Raw genomic sequence first — 24,069 nt, forward strand, 5'->3', positions numbered from 1 at the left:
CCTTCTTGATTTATATTTTATTCTTGACTCAGAGAGCTCATTTATCAAATGCTTTTTGTATATTTCGCAAAGGTGCCATTTAGGGATACATTGTTTCATCTAGTCTTGAGGTTCCACACCATCCCTGATCGTGCATGGGGTTTATCTCTATTTTATCAGATTATCTGAGACAGCATCAACAAAATTCTGCATGTCAGTCCCCATGGAGGGAAAAATACAATTAAGCCAAAGATTTCAAAAAATGACATTTTTGCAACCATCTTATTATGTGGGCCTGTGTCGCTAGGCTGCAAGGGCAACTAAGCATATTCTTTAGTGTTAGGCACATGATGTGCCTCCGAGCTTCCCCTATGTGTAATTAATACAAACCAGTACTTCAATTACCCTTTGATGATGGTCAAAAGACAATGCACATTAGAGGAAAGTAATCCAATCAGGGGATGGCCTCCCCAAACAGCATTTGCATTGGCTTATCTGTGGTAAATTGACTGATTCTGATTCTTGCCAACTACATCAGTTCACTACATTATGTTTGTTAGACCTGTTAGCCTTAGGGTGGTGTTCCCCTAAACATGTTGTCTTCCTTCCATTATTTTTTCTGATCTGGTTTTTGCTGGCCCTGGGACTCTGCACTCTTTACTACTGCTAACCAGTAATAAAGTGCATGTGCTCACTCTTAAAACATTGTAACATTGTCTTATCCACAACTGGCATATTTAATTTAATTGAACACTCCTTGTAAGGTGATACTACATGTACTCAGGGTGTGTAAATTAAATGCTACTAGTGGGAATGCAGCATTGATTGTGCCACCCATTTAAGTAGCCCTTTAAACATGTCTTTGGTCTGCCATTGCAGCCTTTGTGTGCAGCTTAAACTGCCATTTCAACCTGCCAAAATAAACCTTATACCTCTGCCTGTGTACTTAAAAGAGAATGTATGAAAGCTTCACCTCCCTTCCAGAGAAAGGGCACCAGGTATAAATATTGGACCTCAGACACCACCTCTTCAGTGCACTTCAGGACCCGTGGATACTCTGCCAGGAGGAAGGACTGCTGTGCTGTTGAAAGGACTGCCAATCTGCTGGACTGCTACTCTGAAGAACTGCTGTCCTGTTGAGCTGGTCTGCTGCCCTCTTGCCTGGGTGAGAAGGACTGGACCTGCATCTGCTAAACTGCAGGGACAGAAGGATCCAACAACCTTGAACTCAGCACCTGGACTCTGCCATCTGCGAGTCCTATCCTGCCAAGTGTTGCCATCCCAGTCATGTACTCTTAAAAGGGGGCCTGAAGGTGTTCTGCCAGCCCATCTGTGAATCCAGCAAAACTGATGCATCCCCTCTGCTTTGCGGCACAATCCTGAGCAAAACCAATGTATCGCCTCTGCTGCCAGGGTTCTCCCATGCAAATGACTCTACATCAACCATGCAGACCCCATCGGAACCGCTGCCTATTCAAAGCTTTCCCTGTGCAAAGCAGTCCCTCATATCTTCTTGTGGGCGGCAACTTCAAAGACGGCGCAGGTTCTCCCATCATAGCCTCGTAGCTTCTCAGAACCATTGCATCGCCTCAACTGCAATACGCATCCTGGACACCAGAATTCGCATCGCAAGCCCTCATTGATGGGATCCTCAGCCATGATGCAGGACCTTGCATCGCAGCTCTGCATCTTGGGAACCAACGCATCACTTTGGGTGTATGACTCATCTTCCGCACAGACCCTTGCAGTGCTCCACAAACCAAGATTTAAAGTACTTTTTTCAGCAAGCCTAACGGGTCCCTGTAGCCAGCCTGAACTCCATCGCAGTCGGCCTACACTTGTGACTTTGCCAAGGTCCAGCATGACCAGATATCCACAGTCATCACTTTGTGCTTCTTGGTGCTATTTTCACTGAAATCTTCAAATTCAGCTAAGCGCATTCTTTGGTGTTAGGCATGTGATGTGCATCTAAGCTCCCCCTAAGTGTAACCGATACAAACCAGCACTTGAATGGCCCTTTTATGATGGTCAGCAGACAATCAACATTACAGGAAAGTCTTCCAATCAGAGGATGGATGAACTAAAGGGCTACTGACATGAGACTTCTGCATTCTCTTCTGCCTTCTTACTCATTTAAATGGAGGGCAAAGTCTATAGCCGATTTAAGAGAGCACTGCAAGAAAAAGAACTGCAGAGTGCACCATCAAGTTAGAGGGCTGAGTGGCACCCAGGATATGCAAGCATAAAATATGCAAGTCAACAGGGCTTTACATGAACCTCATGAGAAATGAGACAGCTCAGATCTCCACTCACAGGAGGGTCTAAATTACACTAAAGGGCCACAAGATTTGAAGCCACATAACGTGCTCAAGCTGAAAAACAGGAAAGAGGTGCATGAGCCCAAGACCAGATCTGGCAAAGGATTTCAATTCTTGACATGCCAGCTTTGTAGAAGTGCTTTGCACTGAGGATTGAGACACCCCTTGAATCTGGGTAAGGGGTGGCAGAATGTATCATTACAAAATATACATCCAACATAAGCACACCCCATTGTAACAAGAAACAACCTGGATTATATTTGTAAATGTATATTTTCTGGAAGGAACAACAAAAGGTGATTATGACACTAATTAATATAGGCAGTTTAATAATATATGTAATTTATAGAAACTCAATTCCACCTATTACTGGGCCCACTAGAACTACATGGAACTTGTAATTGGCCTCCTAGTACTAAAATAACCACATTTTATTTGTTAGCTAAAAAAAAGCTCTTGCAAATCAAGAGAAACGTCTTGACTGTACTACTTTATTTTTAATAATATATATATAGTTATTTGTTTTTTGAAAGATTCACCTGCAGACCCAAGGAATTTGCTCTTTTTTTTGTCTTCAATAATGGGCTTGATGTTTTGTGTCACCTACAATTAACAGCTGGTACCAATGAATACATCCACCCTTGAATTGGGTACCCATGCTACTTCTGTTATGACTATTACCAGTCAAATAAAGATCCTGAGTTGTGCTGTAATTCCATACCCTTTAGATTTCCTACGGCACATTTTGCTTGGGGAGCTATGTCTGATGAAAGTGGCCAGCAACAGGGGAAGAAATGCGAGAATCTGTGCAGAAACAGGATCCCTGAGGTTAATTCCTAAGGGTCCAACTTGAAATAATCTAGAAACACTGCATCTAGAAGTTACAGCATCCATCTGTATTGGAATTTCCAGGTGCATTATTACTTTAGTGATTTTAATTATTGGTTGCACAGAGGACATTACAATGCCATACACTTGGTAAATCATTACACTTGCTGGTAAAATGTTACATTATGTTGTCTTGTTATGTTATGTTATGTTATGTAAGGTTATGTTATGTTACGTTGTGTTGTTATGTCACGTTGTGTAAGGTTACGTTATGTTATGTTATGTTATGTTATGAAAGGTTATGTTATGTTGTGTAATGTTATGTTATGTCATGTTATGTTATGTTATGTAAGGTTATGTTATGTTAGGGTATGTTATGTTATGTTGTGTTGCTATGTTATGTAAGGTTATGTTATGTTAGGGTATGTTATGTTATGTTGTGTTATGTTATGCTGTGTTGTTATGGTATGTAAGGTTATGTTATGTTGTAATGTTATGTAAGTTTATGTTATGTTATGTAAGGTTATGTTATGTTGTGTTATGTTGTGCTGTTATGTTATGTAAGGTTATGTTGTGTTGTTAAGTTATGCTATGTGTTATGTTATCTAAGGTTATGTTATGTTGTGTTGTTCTGTTATGTAAGGATATGTTATGCTATGTTATATAAGGTTATGTTATACTATGTTATGTTGTGTTGTTATGTTATGTTATTTTATGTTGTGTTGTTATATGTTAGTTTATGCTAGGTCTAGAAATGTTTCATACCGTAGGGAGAGACAAGAGGTAACTTTTCATACGCCTGACAAAATACGGCAAAGCATTCCACAGAAGAGCACTTTCAGTCTGACCCATCGATCTTATCGGTCTTCTGGTAAAATGCTTCCTGAAGGTCTTCTTGAGATGCTGGGGCCGTCACACATCACTCTATGAGCCAAGCAGAGGTTCCTAAATTCCACTAGCTGCTGTAAGGGTATCCAAGCAGTAAGTGGCGAAAGGGAGAGGCATGAGCATTTTCCATGAGCCTTACAGCTGCTTTTGATCTTCTGCAGTCTAGACAGATGATCTGTGGAAAATGAAGTATTAGGGCCATTCCATAACCCGAGAGACAATACATGAATCCAGGAAGGTGAGGGTGTTTTGTACCACTTTAAATTGGATTACAACTGCTGCAATCCGAGAATGCATCACTAATTGATGGTTTAGCTACACCTTCAGATACTTAACCCAGAGACGTGTTGGCAGTAGTGCTTCTAGGACTTTCAGACAGACAAACAGCTAGCAAGAGGACCACACAACTCCTAGATGTAAGAGTTCTGCTTTGCCTCCATTAACAGCTCCCACGCAACCAACTATGAGTCTCTTCATGGTAGCATGAAGATAATACTTGACGATACTCTTCATGTAAAGCTGAGCCAGATGGTGCGTATCAACTGCAAAAAGGTGGAAAGCCTGACCTAATTGTTCCAGCTAATGGTGGTAACATATACACATTCAATAAGAGCAGAGCAATTGGAGAACCCTGCTGAACTAAGCTTTGAAGTTCCCTGGCTTGAGAATAAATGGTGCCAGCCTTCACTTCTTTCAAATGTCCAGACAGAAAGGACTTAATCCAGGATTTAGCCAGCCCTCTAAGCCCTAGCACTGGATCAAGCCTTTCCACTACGGTACTGTGATCTAGTGAGTTGAAGGTTGTCAACAGCTCAAATAAAATAAGAAACGCCGGCTGCTCTGATCACAATACCAAAACAGTTATTCTTTAATTCCCACCAAGTGTCATTCTGTTCTTGATCTGGATGAAAATGTGAGTGACCTTTGTTCAGCACTGAGTTAAGATGTACATGATACTGAACAATGTCCTCCTGTATCCTAACCAGGAATGGACGCTTAAGGATATGCCTAAAACTGGGCAACTCATCTCTTTTCACAAAGGTGTGACCACTGCATGTTTCATTTGCACACCACTGTACTCTTTCAAATGATCTTATAGGTCTGTATTGATCCTCATCTACACCAGAAGACTATCAAGGTATATAGATACTGATAGATACACTGAAATCTAACTAAAGATGGTAAATCGAAATTAGCTGCCAGCTATGTAAATGAGGTACATGGACCACTTATAGTACACATCGTTCAATTTTCAGTCTGATAATTTCAATCTTTTGTTCACAAAAATGACCTAGTTCATCTGCCATTTTTGGTAAGGCTGGATCTTGGCCAAAAGCAAAGCTGTGGAGTCAGCCTTTTACAAACCTTGAAAATGTTGGCAAAGCCATTGCCAGTCTATGCAATTTGGTTTAAATAAAATAAAGTCTTCCTGTTAGAAATGGGGTCTCTTGTTTGCAGAGGTATACACCCTAGTCCAAGCAGGGACCACAATCCTAGTCAGGGTTAGTCACACACAATCCAAATTATCCTGTGCCCACCGTATGGTAACTTGGCACTGAGCAGTCATCATAACTTAGAAGGCAATGTGTAAAGTATTGTGCAATAAATTATACAGTAACGCAGTGAAAACACCTAAAAAATACACCACACAGGTTTTGAAAAATAGATAATATTTATCTGAATAAAATAAGGTAAAAACGACAAAGATCCAATAATCAAAATTTGAAATATCACCTTTAGAAGGGTAAAAACAGTCTTAATCCTTAGAAATGAGCAGTGTTTCTTTGTTACACACAGCACTTAGTATATGTCAAAAATATCACGCACGGGTCTCAGAGGAGGAGATGCGTGGAAAAATAGGGTGTTGTGTCGGATTTTCCAACGTGGCACAGACGATACATTATTTATTTCCACATTGCAAGGGGTTTGCGTTGTTTCTTGGTGCGCAGTCTTGGTTCCTCACTGCGATGCAGGGATCTTTTAATGCCGAGGGACAATGTGAGGAAAATCGTTGACAACGCTGGAAGCAGACACAGGCACTGCATCGATCCGGTAGGCGATGCGTCAAATTTTCTGTCGCAAGGCAGACGCTGCATCGAATTTCCGGTTGGGAAGTTGAGGCTGCATCGTTCTGGTCGGCTGTGCGGCGATTTCTCAGTCACAATGCTGGCTTTGTGTCGATTCCGGCAGGCAGTGCGTCAATATTCAACGCACAAGGAGTTTCCTGAAGAGATGAAGTCTTTTTGGCCAAGAGACTTCAGAAAACAGGAGGCAAGCTCAATACAAGCCCATGGAGAGCACTTTTGGGGAAGGCAGAATCCTCAGCACAGTCAGAGGCCAGGCCAGCAGGAAAACAGCAGGGCAGCGGTCTTTCTCAGAGAAGCAGTCCAGATGAGTCCTTCGGCTGGCAGGCAGTTCCTGTTGACAGGGTGCAGGTGTAGGTCCAGAAGTGTCTGCGTTGGTGGGGTCAGGGACCCAGTTTACATACCCGAAAATGCCTTTGATGTGGGGGAGACTTCAAAGAGTGGTTCTGAAGTGCACAAGTTCCCCTTTCAGTACAGTCTTGTCTGCCAGGGTCCAAGTAGGGGGTTTGGCAGTCCATTGTGTGAGGGCAGGCCACTGGTCCTTGAAATGTAAGTGTCAGGCCCTCCACCCTTCCAGCCCAGGAAGACCCATTCAATATGCAGATGAGTGCAGGTGTGACTGAGTGTCCTGTGTTTGTGGTTGTCTGGGTGAAATGCACAAGGGAGCTGTCAACCAGCCCAGCTCATACGTTCATTGGAGACAGGCTGTAAGGTACAGATGTTTTTTGAGTGCAGAGAAATACTCACTTTCTAAAAATTGGCATTTCTATAATAGTAATATAAAATCCAACCTCACCATTAGGCAGGATTTTCTATTACCATTCTGGTCATACTAAATATGACCTGGTTACCCACTTAAGATCAGAATATACCACTCAAAAAGAATATGAGGGCAGTCCTAATGCTAGCCTATGAAAGCAGCAGGCCTCACTAGTGTCTAGTGGAATTTAGGAGTTTTTCATTACCAGGACATATAAAACACATATGTACATGTCCTGCCTTTTATCTACAAAGCACCCTGCCCTATGGGTTACCTAGGCCCTACCTTAGGGGTCACTTATATGTAGGAAAATGTGAGTTTAAGGCTTGGCAAGTACTTTTAAATGCCAAGTTGAAGTGGCAATGAAACTGCACACACAGGCCTTGCAATGGCAAGTCTGAGACATGGTTAAGGGGCTGCATATGTGGGTGGCACAATCCGTGCTACAGGCCCACTAGTAGCTTTTAATTTACAGGCCCTTGGCACATGTAGTGCACATTTCTAGGGACTTATAAGTAAATCAAATATGCCAATTGGGAGTGAACCACAGTTACCATGTTTAAGGGAGAGAGCATATGCACTTTAGCACTGGTCAGCAGTGGTAAAGTGCGCAGAGTCCTAAAACCAGCAAAAGTAGTGTCAGAAAAGTGGTGGGAGGCAGGCAAAACGTTGAGGGATGATCACCCTAAGGCTGTCAGGTCTAACACTTTCTTTTCAAAATTTCTTTACAAAACTCTGACTGGACATTATGCAAATTTTTTGCCAACCAGAAAACCTCTCTTCCCCCACTTCCTCTCTGCCTTCTTGCAGGTCTGATATAGCCTATGGATGTCTTTTTATATCAGGGACTGATCTTGTATTTAACTTATGGAGTCACTGTTTGCACAATGTCTTAAGCTTTTCATCCAGGGCCTTAATAAAGTCTCTGAACTTCTCATTCACGGTGCCATCTAAGATGGATGGCAAGTATTCTGCTGTTGAAGCTGAAGAAACTTACTGACCTCCACATGGTCCCACCTCATCTTTTCAATTGGCTGAGCATGCAGCATTTCTACCTTACTCTCTCTGGTATACAACCTCAGGTCCCCTACAAAGACACAAATAAGCTTATGGTCCAATCAACAGTTCAATTTTGGCTGTACAGGAGTTAGGTTCAATCCTCAATCCAATCAATACCAAGTCACTAAGGCCAATATATATACTTTTTGACGCAAACCAGCGCTGGCGCTGGTTTGCGTCAAAACTTTTACCGCCGGCTAACGCCATTCCTACGCGCCATGCGGGCGCCATATTTAAGGATTGACGCTAGCTGGCGGTGCGGGCTGGTCAGAGTAAAACAAAATGAATCAAACCAGGCAGCGCCGGCGTAGGGGAAAATGGGGGTTGTGCGTCAAAAAATGGTGCAAGTCAGGTTTGAGTCAAAAATCATGGCTCAAACCGGACTTGCACCATTTTTTGGTGCACAACCCCCATTGAAATGACTCCTGTCTTAGCAAAGACAGGAGTCATGCCCCCTTGCCCAAGGGACTTCTGTCCCCTGGGCATGGCCATTGGGCACAGTGGCATGTAGGGGGGGCCAAATTAGGCCCCCCCATGCTAATAAAAAAAAAAAAAAATAGTTACCTGAACTTACCTGTACTTTCCTGGGATGGGTCTCCCCATCCATGGGTGTCCTCCAGGGGTGGGCGAGGGTGGCAGGGGGTGTCACTGGGGGCAGGGAAGGGCCCCTCTGGACTGCTTCCATGGTCAGAGACCATGGAAGTGAGCCCACAGGTCCCTTAACGCCTGCCCTCACCCAGGCGTTAAAAAACAGTGCACATCAGGCTGGGCGCTGTTTTTTGAGGCCCGCCTCCTCCTGTGCGTCAAAGTGACGCGGGAGTGTAAATAAGGTGCACAAGCCTTAAAGTCATTTTTTGGGTGGGAATGCCCACCTTGCATGTCATTAATGCAAGGCAGTTTCACACATCCAAAATATGATGCACACGGAGGAATTTCGACGTCCGGGGGGTCGGGCATCAGAGTATAAATATGGTGCACGTTTTGCGCCGAATGTGAGTCAATGGCCCATATTTATACTTTTTTAGTGCCGCATTTGCGTCGTTTTTTGATGCAAAATCAGCGCAAACTTACAAAATATAATTGTATTTTGTAAGTTTGCGCTGCTTTTGCGTCAAAAAATGATGCAAATGCGGCGCTAAAAAAGTATAAATATGGGCCAAAAATTTTGACGCACATTCGGTGCAAACAGAGTATAAATATGCCCCTAAGTATGCCTTTAAGGCCCTGATTCCGAGTTGCACAACACCGAGGCTGCAGGAAAATCACATGCAATCTTACCATTACTGCCCAGTAGGTTGGACAGAGCACTGTACAGTTGTGAGTAAGATCCCATGGAACAGGATATTGCCAAGTGGAATTGATTTCTCCAGTCATAAAACCGAAGAGAGTACCCTATGGCATGCAGTTTTACCTCATACATTTACCACCTGCTCTAATCAAATGGTAAATGTTTGTGCATGTGTGTGCGTGGGGTGGGGTTAAAGAATGGGTGGGAGTAGAACAATAGGGAAGAGGGAACTTTTTTCTTTCAAGAAAAATAAATAAGTAAAAATGCTGAGAAAATAAATGTACAATGAGGCTTGGCTTCTACAGTCAAAGCCTCACGCGGATTCCTGGAATTACCACTTGGAAAAATTGTGTTCTGTTCCCCTTCTCCAAGTAACACAGTTGGAAGAAAAACGAAACATCTCATATTTATGTAAAACAAAATTAGTGTATAATTTCGTTCTGCATAACATGTAATCAGGGCGTAAGCGTTTTCTATCTAATAGCGTTACGTAGAATTTGTGGTTATAGTAATCACATATGTTCTGCTCTAATGTATTTTACAGCACTCTCCAGATTTCTCTTGACGGATATTATGAAGCTATCTGCACATTTAGGTGCAGATTTACTGAACTTTAATGCAACAAAGCAAGGGACGCTGCTGCACTACGTCAAAAGGAGAGAGCACCATATTTTTCTGCACAAAAACTATACTTATAAGGAGATTTCTCCTTATTACGCAACATCTGGTAGGCAGACCTGTGTGGTGCAAACTCATGTTTACTGACTTTCGTAGATATGGGTTTGTGTCAAAGCACATGGGTGAATGCACAGAAAACCTCATGCTCCACATGTGTATGCCTCCCGGGTGCAAGGCAACACAGGGCGGCGCTATGCACATGAGTTACATTTGGCATAAAGTCCTATGGGAAGTCACGCAGACCGTGGCTTTGTAAATCCCAACATGGATTTTGCGTTGGGGTTGACCACAAAAGTGATTCAACCTCGATGAAAAATCTCAGTAAATCTGGACTCAAGTCTACTCTGGGTCTTCAATGACACTCTACTATCATTTACAGGATAATGCATTAAGAGAGCAAAGCACTTAAATCAAGATATATTAATAAAGAAAACACATAACACCCTTTTAGGAGTGAAGTCCGGGTTTCATTAATCCTTTACTAGCTGTGAATGTGGTATTATCTCATTCACCCACATAGTAACACAGCTTCTCCCGCCATTAGCAATTTGTTACTCATGTTTCGTCTGACAGACACACCAATTCAGTAGTCTGCTTGGTTTACACTTCTTGCATCTGGTGGCCTAGTAGACTAGTGCATCAACTCTAGGAATCTGTGTGTCACTTCATGGTCACAGGATCTAGATCTAATGGCCACACTCAGCCGCTTATCCTTCTGAGGTCGATAATATGAGTACCATTGAGTCAGGTAACAATAAAACATCTATTTTGAGTGCAATGATGGCTCTATGGGTGAATGTGCCCGTTACAAATATATGGCCTAGCATAAACATCAAGGCCCATATTTATACTTTTTTAGCGCCACATTTGCGCCGCTTTTTGACGCACAAACGGCGCAATCTTGCAAAATCCAATTGTATTTTGCAAGTTTCACCATTTTTGCGTCAAAAAGCGGCGCAAATGCGGCGCCAAATCTTTCTGGATTCTCATGTGCTCCTCTGCATAGAATCGACCTTTCAGTAAATAAACGTGCACCGTGTTGCTGGGGGTACGTGGTCTGGTTTCTTGCATTAGTAGCACCCCTAACCTCTGTTATTTACGTGGTCTCTTAAGGTAGTGAGCAAACTTCCACAGGGTCCTCATTTTTTGCTTTCTCCTTCGTCAATATTTTTTACTTTGTGCTACTCAGATTCACAAAAAAACATCTGTTGTTTTTCTTCCGGTTGTGTGACGTGTACACAAGCCCCTTATATGATGCTGTCCTGGTCTAGTCTTGAGGCCTCTCTTAATTCAGTGTAATCGGCGATGAAGTACCACACATAGGTAGGGTGACCACCCGTCCGTAAATTTCACGGACTGTCCGTAATTTCGCCCTGCTGTCCGTTGTCCGTGATGAAAGCTTTAACGGACGGCATTTGTCCGTAATTTTAGCCTTTCACCTAAAGGACAACGGAGGCGGGGCGAAATTACGGGCAGAGGAGTTTCCCCAGCTGGGCTGGAAGGCAGGGAGACTCCTGTGCTCTGAGGGAGGGAGGGGCCGACAGATAAGAAAAGGCCTTCTTGCCAGGGGGTCTCCTTCCCTAAAGACATGCAAATGTGGGCAACTGGTAAATCTGCAAATACAAAGGGGCTTGAAAACCTGAATTGACTTTACTAAAAGGAGTCACTTGAAGTTTTCTGGTGGCAAAGATATTTCTTTCAGAGAGGTATTGTAATGGTGTTCCAAGGTGAGCTGTGGAGTGTGTGGTTTTAATGGAGTGTTATACATTTTTTTATCACTAGGTATAAACTGTATATTATTCAAATCTGTATTTGAGAAGCACTTTTTTTTTTATTTAACCGAAATGTATTTGCGCATTTTGTAGCAGCCTTTATTATGATGTAATTGTATTTTTCACAGTTCTTTCAGGTACCTCGGTACCTCATAGTACTAAGAAACATTGGCAAAGCCAATAGGTCTCATCTACGAAAGAGTTATTGGCTTTGCTAATGTGTTTTAGCCATTAGCCATGTTATACACCAGAGTAGCTGCTGTTCAGCATAGCTTAAAGCTAGTGGCATAGTGGTGTGGAGTGGAGTAGAGTAGCATAGGAGCGGTGGGGTAGAGCCCAGTGGTGCAAAGTACAGTGCAGTGGGGTACAGTGCAGTTGTTTAGAGTGCGTTAGGAGAGTGCAGTGGTTTAGAGTGCAGTGGCATGGAGTGGCATGGGACAGAGTAGAGTGGCATAGAGTGCAGTGGAGTAGAGTGGCATACAATAGAGTAGCAGAGAGAGCAGTAGTGTAGAGTGGTGCAGTGGCATAGATTGCAGAGTAGACTCACATTGCAGGGAGTGCAGTGGTGTAGTGTAGAGTGGTGCAGAGTAGGGAAAAGTGCTGTAGAGTGGAGTGATGCAGAGTAGAGTGGCATAGAGTGCAGTGGCATAGAATGCAGTAGTACATAGGTGTATAATACAGTGGTGGAGAGTGCAACACTGCAGAGTAGAGTGTCAGTGCAGTGATGTAGAGTGGAGTAGAGTGGCACAGAGCATTGGAGGGCAGTGGCGTACAGTGCAGTTTAGAGTGCATTGGCGCAGAGTGCAGTGACATAGAGTGGCATGGGGTAGAGTTACATAGAGTGCAGTGGAGTAGAGTGGCATACAATAGAGTAGCAGAGAGTGCAGTAATGCAGAGTGGTGCAGTGTCATAGAGTGCAGAGTAGACTCATGTGGCATAGAGTGTAGTGGTGTAGAGTGGTGCAGAGTGGAGTATTGTAGAGTGGTGTAGAGTAGAGTAAAGTGCCTAGAGTGCTGTGGCATAGAGTAGAGTGGTATAGAGTGCAGAGTTGCAGAGTAGAGTGACAGTGCAGTGGTGTAGAGTGGTACAGAGAACAGTGGCATAGAGTACAGTGGTGCAGAGTAAAGGGCAGTGCAGTTGTTTAGAGTGCACTGGTGTAGGGTGCAGTTGCATAGAGTGGCATTGGGCAGAGTAGAGTGGCATAGAATGCAGTGGAATAGAGTATATTGGTGCAAAATGCAGTAGTACAGGGCAGAGTGGTGTAGAGTATAGTGGTGGCCAGAGCAGTGTTGCAGAGAGTCAGCTTGCAGTGGTGTAGAGTGCATTGAACTAGAGTGCAGTGGTCAGAGTGGTATAGAGTACAGTGGTGTAGAATAGATTGTTTCAGAGTAGAGTGCAGTTGCACAGAGTGGAGAGGTGCAGGGTAGAGTGCAGTGGCATAGAATGCAGTGGCACAGAGTGCAGTGGCATAAAGTAGATTATTTCACAGTAGAGTGAGGTGGCTTAGAGTGGAGAAGTGCAGGTTAGAGTGGAGTTGCATAAAGTGGCATAGAGTGTGATGGCATAGAGTAAAGTAGTGTAGAGTGCCGTGCCGAATGATGTACAGTGTATTGATGTAGAGTGCAGGGGCATAGAGTTGAGTGTTACAGAGTAAAGTGCATTAGCATAGAGTGTATTAGCTTAGAGTGCAGTGGCGTACAGTGCAGCGTTGCAGAGTGGCAGAGAGTGGAGTTGTGCGGATTAGATTGGTGTTGCCTAGACTGTAGTGGTAAGGCATGCAGACGAGCAGAGCGCAGTGGTGTAGAGAGGCGCAAAGTGTGGTGGCTTAGAGTAGAGTAGTACAGAGTAGAGTAGAGAGGCATAGTGTGAAGTAGCATAGAGAGCAGTGGCATAATGTGGAGTGGTTCCGAATGGAGAAGAGAACGGTGGCATGGAGTGGCGTAAAGTGGAGTGATACAGAGTAGGGTGCAATTCTGATATATTCTGAAGTCTATTTAAATGTTGTCATGTGATAGAAAAAGCTCTTTCCTAACCCCAGTATTGAGCAAGATTGTTGCATAAATCCTCTCACTTTGAAGTCAGAGAAAGGAAAGTAAACACTAATGGCCTGATTACGACCCTGGTGGTAAAAACCGCCAGGGCCATGGTCCGCGGGAGCACCAACAGGCTGGCGGTGCTCCTTTGGGCATTCTGACCGCGGTGGTACAGCCGCGGCCAGAAACGGAAAGTCGGCGGTGTACCGCCGGCTTTCCGCTGCTTGCTGCGCCGCCATGGGGATTCCGACCGCCATCCTGTTCCTGGCGGTTTCGGCCGCCAGGAACAGGATGGCGGTATGGGGTGTTGTGGGGCCCCTGGGGGCCCCTGCAGTGCCCATGCCAATGGCATTGGCACTGCAGGGGCCCCCGTAAGAGGGCCCCACTTAGAATTTCAGTGTCTGCTTAGCAGACACTGAAATTCGCGACGGGTGCTACTGCACCCGTCGCACCCCTTCCACTCCGCCGGCTCCATTCGGAGCCGGCTTCCTCGTGGAAGGGTGTTTCCCGCTGGGCTGGCGGGCGGCCTTTTGGCGGTTGCCCGCCAGCCCAGTGGGAAACCCAGAATGACCGCCGCGGTCTTTTGACCGCGGTACGGTCTTCTGGCGGTTCCCACTTGGCGGGCGGCTCCCGCGGCCCGCCAAGCTTGGAATGACCCCCTAAGTTCCCACCGAAGACAGAGCCTGACATTTGACTTTGTTCTTTGAATGCACAGCAAATATGATAAGATAAGAACAAGATTTACAGGCCTGTTTACAGAAAGGGAGCACTCGGCAGGATACTGTAAATAAGGTTTTGGCAAGGGAAGGGACGAATTCAAGCTGCATAGCCTAAAACAAATAAAGCCAGCAAATTGAAAGCAACAAATTGTGAGTTACAAACTACAAGGCCAATGGCAAGCAACGGACAGAATGCATTCACAAGGAAGCACTATGAATTTACTTAAAGTGACAGCTGTGGGATACTTTGTGGGGAAAGTCCAGTATTTTAGTCCATATCTTGCAGAGATTTGGCTACATCAATCACCCAGGTAGTATGACAAGAAGACCTGGAGTGGTTTCCATGTTGCAGGATAGGTCTGTACACCCATTCTATCAGTTTGCCACCATTTCCTATGGTACAGAGCTTCTGGCACACCTCTTGTAGGGTTAGTGCTAGGTAGCAGACATGAAATAGGGCATTTCATGATTATTTAAGGTGGTTGTAAGTAAGGAGTTGACCGGGGTTAAGATGGTAGTCTGCCACAAGGGTTTGGAAATTTAGTAGCTCACGGTTCAGAAACAAAGTCCCCAATTTTAAGACACCTGCAACATGCCACTGATGGAGTTGCTCTGAGCACAGCCATCCTGTGCGAGTGGGAAGGCTTAGGAAAGGTAGTGCAGGAGCATAGGGTTTCTTCGTGTCAGTGAGTTTACAGGTTCTGGCAAGGCAAGAGAAAGCCATGCATGATAACCCCGGATGGTGATCCATAGAATGGTCAGTAGGAAACGATGAGCAGTGCATTAAGCCTTCCTTAAAAGTCTTTACTGGTAAACCCCATCTCATGCAGGGAGGTGGGCAGAAAGCCAGTGAGCCACCCATTGGACATCTGCAGCTGAATACCCTACACATAGGACAAGTTGTGGCCTAACGGCCAGTTCACCTTACTTTGGCACTAGTGGAACTAGGTTCCAGTCCTGGCGTTGGCACAACATTCTGTGGCTTAATTTGCCCAGGGTCAGTGCTTAATTTGAGCCGGTGTGGGCACTGGTACTTAGTTTCCGCATGACCAGGAAAAACAAAGCAGAACGAGGAGAAGGGGAAAAACTGAAAAAACGCCATAAAGGGGGAAAGCAGGAACCTGCAGGAGTGAGATTTAGGTGTGCAGTGGATTAAAGAGGCCTGAGGTCGATTCAAAATTATATATTATTCGTTGCATCGACATTTGAGTGCACCGTGGGCAGGTTTCAGAACAGAGCAGAGCTTTGTGTACTGGCACTCATACCATTACAAATTAAGCACTGCTCATGCTTTAAAAAATGGCTTTCTATAACTTCATCTGGTGCTCATGTAAAGCGCTTTAATGCCGTTGGGTCAAATTTGTTCTATATAAGACTTCAAATAGAAAAAAAATGTATTGTAATCTGGGCCACCATCGAGGCCGACACCATTCTGACAGGCTCTAAGATGGTTACCCCACTTACCTGGATAAAAACACTTTGTCAGTCTTTATCCACGCAAAGTCGCAATGGCATCCAAGTGCCTTAACTATTCTCAAAGGCACTGGAGGAATCAGAAAACTAATTAATGAGCTTTATAACTAAATCTAACAAACATTACCATACTTATAGATCAAGTCAAATTGGGTTTGATGGCCTGTGTGTTGCGAGGGGCAAATGAGTGTCAAGTGGGGGACGGTGCTCTTTGTTATGGGGCAAAGGAGCTCGGTTTGTTCTTGCATCAGTTTTCCGTTTCTTGCATGGTGTAGTCCGGCACATGATCACCAGATGAAGCACAGAACTGAACAAATACCTCATGTCTTGCAAGGATGACAAAGGCAAGTCTATTTACAAATATATGATTAGGCCAGAGCTTTCACATTTTCCTGTCTGTGATACAAATCATTTCCTCTTTTAGGGTACAAACATTCGCCGTGGTGACTCATGCGCTTCTGTTATGCACTTCTCAGTAGTTCTAGATGAACGCTGCTGACCCACTTTACCTCGCCCGACTCTTCTCCACTCTTCCTAATGAGAGTTGCTCCAGCCAAGCTCGCACTTCCGTGTTTGAATAGGGACTACCTGTCCATTGTGATTGGCTCACGTGGTCGCCTCGTGGGGGGCACGCGGGGTCGGACGGCTCTCGGTGTCCCTGGTGTGATTCTGTCCTTGAACAGACTTGGCTGCAGTCACTGTAATGAGCTCAGTTGCCACCTGGTCGGTTTTTCTACCGGCACTACTGTATTTCAATGCTTCGGCCATTACTAAAATAAGCAAAATAGCCCTTATCTGTTCACACATCAAACAGAAAACTGTTTAAGCCACTGGTCCCCAACTTTCTGATTTCTGTGGCCCCCCACTTTATCATTACTGGAACCTGGGGACCCTCACTGCACTGAATCATTATTGGAATCCGGTGGCCCCATCTGAGTCATGACAGGAAGGTGGGAACACCTGCCTAAATATCGTGAAGTGCAAAACATACACAAATGATAACACACTTTATTTACTTTGCAAATATAAAAAATAAAAAATGTAATTGAGATACATGGTCCATACTGTTTGATGCACTTGCACTGCTCACACAAATCAATCTCAGGACACAAATTTAATTTGTAGTCTGCAATTTCAAACTCCTTGCCATTCACAGCATATTTACAGTACATTTTAAAATTTTCAATTGCACTTTATGCTGCTTTAAGTACATACACTTTAATAATCTGGTAATTTTATTTAATTTTCTAAGCAGTCTTGGACTTAGAGAGGGCTTTGTGGACCCTACGGGCCTTTGCAGACTCTTAAAACAACAACAAATGGCCGGTATTTTTCTCTTGGAAAAGTGACAACACTAGGCCTCGGGAAAACTCATCTTCGAAAAATGCAAGAAAAAAGGACAACTCATACATTTCCTAAATTCGAAAGCATGCATATTTTTGAGTTTATTGTATTTTCCTGCCTCACAGAAACTTTAATTCAAGCCCTCAGGCTCCTCTCCCCATTTCACCAACACCGTCCATAAGTCCTGCTCTGGAGTTGCTGCACATTTATTAGCACGAACAGTTCAGGCGACCGCTCATAGTGGTTGTGCATTTTAAACATATTCAATAAAACATTATGGTGATTGTTAGAAATTGCATTTTTGTTGGCAACGGTAGGCACCTTGTCCAAGCAGGAACCACAATCCTAGTCAGGGTCAGTCACCACACACCCTAAATTAACCTATGCTCACCCCGGGTAGCTTGGAACAGAGCAGTCCAGTCAGGGCTAAGAGGCAATGTGTAAAGTATTTGTGCAACACTGCAAACAATACAACAGTGAAAACACCACACACAAATATACCACACCTAATTAGAAAAATAAAGCTTAATTTAATGAACAAAACAAGACTAAAACAACAATAATCCAATAAGTAGAACTTGAGATATTAATTTTGAATGAATAAACTGAAATGCAGTGTTTGAAAGCATAAAGTGCCAACTGGGGCTATCTGGTCACGCTAGACAGGTTCACATTTGAAAGTTCACTCCGACCTCAATGGAGCGCTGGTTTAATACAGAGACCAGCCTTGGCCCACTGCAACAGTACTTGTGTGCGTCTGAGGAGATGCGAGGAGCAGGGGAGGCGATGCATTGTCAATTAGGATATAGGCGGTGCATTGGTTCCGAGCCATGCAAAGTTGGAGATGCATCAGAAATGAAGGCAATGCACTCCACTGTGCTGTCGGTGATGTAGTGTCCTAGCTCTTTGTAGCAGCAGCGATGTGTCAGCGTCAATGGAGATGTGCCAGTTCCAAGTGGCGCAATGGCATTGATGCGTTAATTTTGTCTGGAGCAGCACTTTATACCAACTTCCAAGGGCCCAGAACTGGATTGGCACCACTTGGTAGGGCTAGAATCAGAGTTGGCAGAGTCAAGGTGCTGAAGCAGATGAGTTGGAAGTGTTTTATGTCCCTGAGACTTCAGAAAACAGGAGGCTAGCCAGCAAGCCCTTGGAATCACTTTGGTTCTGGGGTGGAGAGAGGCAAGTTGTCAGAAATGGCCCTTTGTGTGGGGTTATCCCTAAACATTTGCCTTTTTCCTCCTATTTTTCTGACCCTCTTTTTGTTGGCTTTAGGACTCTGGGCACTATACCACTGCTAATCGATGCTAAATACATGTGCTCTCTCCCTAAAACTTGGTATAAGTGGCTTACACCTGTTTGGCTTATTTAATTTACATGTAAGTCCCTTGTAAAGTGGTATACCAGATACCCAGGGCCTGTAAATTAAATGCTACTAGTGGGCCTGCAGCCTAGATTGCGCCACCCACAGAAGTAGCCTTTCAAACTTGTCTAAGGCCTGCCACTGCAGTGCCTGTGTGCCACATTGCCACATTGCCTTGGCATGTCAAACTACTTGCTAGGGCCTAAACTCCCTTTTTACTACACCTAGGTCACCCCTGAGGTGGGCCTAGATAGCCCTGTGGGCAGAGTGCTATGTATGTAAAAGGTAGGAGATGTACCTTTATGTTTTTGCATGTCCTAGTAGTGACAGCCTATTTTGTTTTTCACTACTTTGAGTGCTGCGCCTCTCATAGGGTTGCATTGGGAATTCACTTATATAAGTCTAAGTGGTAATTTCTGATCTGTGAGGAGTATCGTGGCCATGTTTGGTATGTTTGGAGTGGTAGTGAGAAATCCTGCCTACTGGTGTAAGTGGATTTTACATTACTATTTTACAAATGCCACTTTTATAAAGTAAGCATTTCTCTGTGCCTATAACTGTAGTGTTTTGCAGCCTGACTCTAATACACGTCTGGAGCAGAGTGACTGCTCCACTTTGTTCATACTCTTCAGACAGCCCTCAATCAGGGAAGGTGTGATAGGGTTGCATCTGCATTCATCTATATACTCATTGTCTTCCTGGTCTGGGAGAGGCAGAGGGCGTTCACACTTTACATGTGTATGTTCTGTGCCCTACCCTCACACAAAGAGCTTGTTTACCCCCTGCCGATGTCTGGAGCCAGAGTAGAGGAGGAGGGAAACTCCTGGAACTTGTCAGACCGTTCTGGAAACTTCTCCCACCTTCTAGATAGAAGTAGGGCACCAGGGTATAATTACAAGGGCTCTGACCCCATGATTTTTAGAGCACTTTGGGAACTGGGATGAAACCTCTGTCAGAAGGACTGCTGGACTGCACAGAGGACTCATCTGGACTGCTCTTCTGTTGTTGCCCTGCTACCTGCTGGGTGGCATGAAGGACTCACTGGATGGCTTTTCTGCTTGTTGCCCTACTGCCGGCAGCTCCCTGACCTTGGATTCCCTAAGGCACCGTGGTGAATTGAAGAAGAACGGCAATCCCTGTCTTTCACCTGCCTGGATGTCCTGGCCTGCTTGTCCGCTGTACACTACATGTGCCCCCTCTCAGTGTTCTCCCTGGGCTTGGTGGCCTGCCCTGTGTTTTTAAAATTGCCAGCGCGTGTTGAGTGTTTTCCCTACAGTTTCTGACAACTGCATGGTGAGCGCTTCACTGTAGTCCTTACTGCATGACACCCCATATGTTCGTATATGCAGCGCAGGATGAGCGCTTTCTCTCAAACTGGCAGCATGCACACCTGTGCTTGGCAACTCATTTATAGTAACGTGGGTTTCTATCAGCATGTGGTGCACCCTTCACCTTCCTAGCATCTCGGGTTATAAGGGAACCCTCTTTGAGGCTATAAGCTGGTGCATGGTGAGCGTTGGTTGTCATGACCCCCTTGTAACTTGCACCAAAGCGTGTGAAGTGCTTTCCTGATATCAGCATGGCGACGGCTGTTCATCTCTCCCCCTGATCAGCGCCGCAGCTCCCCCCACCTTGCCCTCATGTGCTGGAGCAACCAGAAGGGTGTCACAAGCCGGCCCAGTGAGGGAAGGAGTGAGTCGCTGGATTACAATGGGCCCGTAGTCTTTTGTGGGTGGCCGAGGATTGTCAACAGAGGCTACACAGAGGTTATAGAAGCTGCCCTGCGCATAGCTTCATCTACCTTTCAACACACAGGCAACTTCACTTACAGTAGGCTCCCGGGGGACTCGGACACACTCCAGCAACAGCCGCACTTCACTGATTTGCATGTAGGGGACCCAGTGAGGTACCCCCGCATAATTTAGCCATGTCTGCACCACCCCCCACACCAGGTTTGGGCCATACCTCAGATTCCTTGACTAGTCTCAAGTGACAAGGTGAAGCCTCCTGATCAGTATTGTAATCCTCACTGCATTTAGCAATCTTTAAGAACAGGTGCCGTATTATGTGTTATAGGCATGCAGGTGCCTCAGAGCCCCTTGCTGGTTGCTGAGTTACTGGATACTGCCTAATAGGAGCTCAGGTGCACTTAGCCATAGGGTCTCGCAGGGATTCATTTGCCTTCATAGGCTTACTGTTGCTGATGGGTTTCTGCTGATTTTTCGTGATTATGGTGCTTTGATTTATGTGTTTGCATGCATTGTCTGCTGCATTTTGTGCACTCAGTTTTCATTGTAATATGTCATTTTATGTCTTGCATCATCAGGATAATGAGAAATATATAGTGTGACTGCATAATGGTGTTTTTATGTAAAACATGTCTTTCTCCTATTCCACTCATTGTGATGTATAACCATTGCCAGTTAGCAAAGTAATCACTGATTTATGTTGTTTGGTCTGCGTATTATGTACAATATATGATATTGTTATATAATCCTATATGAAGTCTAGTTTGTGGTTTATTTATTGGGTCACTGATGTGAGTGTGTTGGGCAAACGCTTTACAAATGACCTCTGGAAATAAGCCTGACTGCTATGTGCCAAGCTACCAGGGGGTGAGCACAGGCTAACTTTTGTGTGTAACCTACTCACCCTGACTAGAGTGGTGGGTTCTGCCTGGCATAGGTGCCTACCCTAGCCAACCAGAAACCCAATTTCTAACACAGGTCCAGTCCTTCTCATTCCCAGGCAAGGAGGACAATAAACAGAAGGTCAGCTCAGGAGAGCAGGAGTCCAACAGAGTAGCAGTCCAGCAGAGTGGCAGTCCTTTCAACACCACCACAGTCATTCTTCATGGCAGAGTATTCACAGGTTCAGGCTATGCAATGACAGGCCTGGGGCATGTTTGGGTGGCTACTTGAGATGCACAATCAGTGCTGCAGGCCCATTAGTAACATTTAATTTACAAACCCTGGGCTAGGGACTTATAAGTAAATGAAATAAGGCAATTGTGGATAAGCCAATGTTACCATGTTTTAAGCAGAGAGCACATGCACTTTAGCACTAGTTAGCAGTGGTAAAGTACCAAGAGTCCTAAAGCCAGCAAAAACAAGGTCAGCAAAACAGGAGGTCTGAAGGCAATAAGTCAGATGAAACCATGCTAAGGATGCAAGGTCTAACAATGATGCAACATTTATTAATTATCATCACCTTGACCTTGGACCACTTGCTCTCAGAGACTTTGCCTTTTATCAACTTTGGGTAACCCATTCCTTAAAAATTTGTGCCGAGGGCTGGCATGCCAATCATGCATTACCCCAAGATCCCTCTAGTCCTCGTCCCATTCATCACTATGTGGAGATAACTATCTCCACAACAGAAAAAAAGAACATGAGGAATGCTGGGACATCCTCTGTTCTTTTTTCTGTTTTCTGAAAGGACGAGGACGTGAGGAGGTTGTCCATGCTAGGCTTGGATGACTGGTTGTTCCAGGTATGCTGCCTCCCAGTCTGCCGGGCTTGCTGGGGTAACGCTGCTGTTTGCCTCACTGTGGCCACTGGGCAGGCCCTTGTTTCTGGTGTGCCAAGGCAGTCTGTTGTTTTCACATGTTCCAGCCAGCTAGGCAGCTGAGAGCCGTGCAGAGGAAGCAGGAAGCCAGGGGCTTACCTGACTTCCTCCTAGGACACAGTTGTTGCTGAGCATGTGCAGGAGGCGTGCTTTTTGACTCAGCTACTGGTGTTTTGCTACTACTCTGGAGCGGTGACCCTGAGGTGAGTACCGCTTGGCGGGCTGTGTTTTTTCTTGCTCTGTGGGACCGTGATGCAGTTGTGGTGGGGGTCGTGGCCTGGTTTCCTGCACCCGACAACTGGCATTGGTCAAGTCGGTGGCTCAGCCTTTTTTTCATTTTTTTTATTGCATTTAACAGCAAAGAGCATGCCAAGCCAATATAATGTGACATATTACAACCTTACAAGACAAAAAGAAAAGTTAGTCGACATGCATTAAATTATAAAACAGCAATTCCAGAATAACATGTTCTCAGGGGAGCACAAAGGTGTCGTCCAAGATACATCTATAGGTACGTGGCACACGTCTCAATGATTGTGGATCCTAACATTTATTGGGGAGGAGAAGGAAGAGAGAAGAGAGAAAAAGAAAAGAGGGGAGGGGATGGCAGAGAAATAGCAATAGAGACCAACAAGAAGGAGTAGTGGATAAGAACAATAGAGATAATGGTAGAGCTGATACTTCTAATAACAATAATAACAATAATAACATCAAAGGCAATGGCCAATAGTCAACAAATCAGGGAATATCAACACGTGCTGGGAAGGGGGGGGAATTGGAATGGGAAATGAGGGGATGGGGAGTGATGGGAGGGGGGGTAGGGATGGGCAGGGGAATGTAGATCTTCCAGATGTCTGCTGATAGAAGGGGAGGGAGAAGGACAGGGGGATAGAGAGAGTCAACTGACGGTTTCGGACAATTTTCCAGAGTTTGTTTGTCTGCCCCTTTTGAACCTAGCGTCTCCGTTTATCGTCTTCTCCCTGACTTGATTGGATTAGGGAGATAGGTTTGTATCCGTCATAGTTGTGATTTTTCTGGTAGTAGCGGGGGCTATCCGAGACTGCGTAAGTGGGAATAATAGAAGTTGTTCCCTATTAATCGGGTATTGCAATAGTAAGGGGTGTGGTAGTAAGGATGGTATAAGAGTAGCGTGACCATGTCTTAGACTGTTAAACAAGGGGTAGGGAGAGAAGGGAGGGAAGGGAGAGAGTATGAGAGACGATACAATGAAGAAGAGGCGGGGAGAGAGGAGAAAGGAGGGAAGGGAGAGGAAAAGAAAAGAAAGAGGGAAATCAGAGGAAAGAAAAAAAAAAGAACAAGAGAGAGGGATTGGATGAGTGGGAGAGGGGGAAGTACCTGGTGTCGGAGAAGGGGGAGAGGAGAGGGGAAGGGGGGACGACTAAGAAAAGATAGGTAGACAGGAGAGAGGGTGTAGGGAGGGGGTGTGGGAGGTGGTGCGAAATCCAATCATGTGTAGTGATCCCAGGGCTAGAAAAACCAAGGAAGGGGGTAATGTGAGATGGTAGAGAATAGGAAAATAGGAAAGGGGGGTGTGGGTGGGGGAGGAAGTTAGGGGAGAGGAGGGGAGGGTAATAGGGGAAAGAGAAGGGGAGCGGAGGGCATATGCATGGAACCAGCTGGTGAGCAGCAGCACTGGCTATGCTGTCGATAAAACATCAGGGAGGAGGGGGGCCCATACCTGAGCAAAGGTGGCAGCCTGATCTTGAAGATTATAGATGACTCTCTCATGCGCGGCAATGTTAAACATAGCCACAGTCCATTCCTCGGGCGTGGGTGGCGTCGCGGACCTCCAGTGTCGCAGGATGCATATTTTGGCAGTTGCCAGGGCTGTTTGTAAGAGTTTTTTTTGTGGTCGTGATAGGGCAAGGAGAGGGGTGATATCATGCAGTATGAGC

This window comes from Pleurodeles waltl, chromosome 5, assembly GCF_031143425.1.
Source record: "Pleurodeles waltl isolate 20211129_DDA chromosome 5, aPleWal1.hap1.20221129, whole genome shotgun sequence".
NCBI lineage: Eukaryota > Metazoa > Chordata > Amphibia > Caudata > Salamandridae > Pleurodeles > Pleurodeles waltl.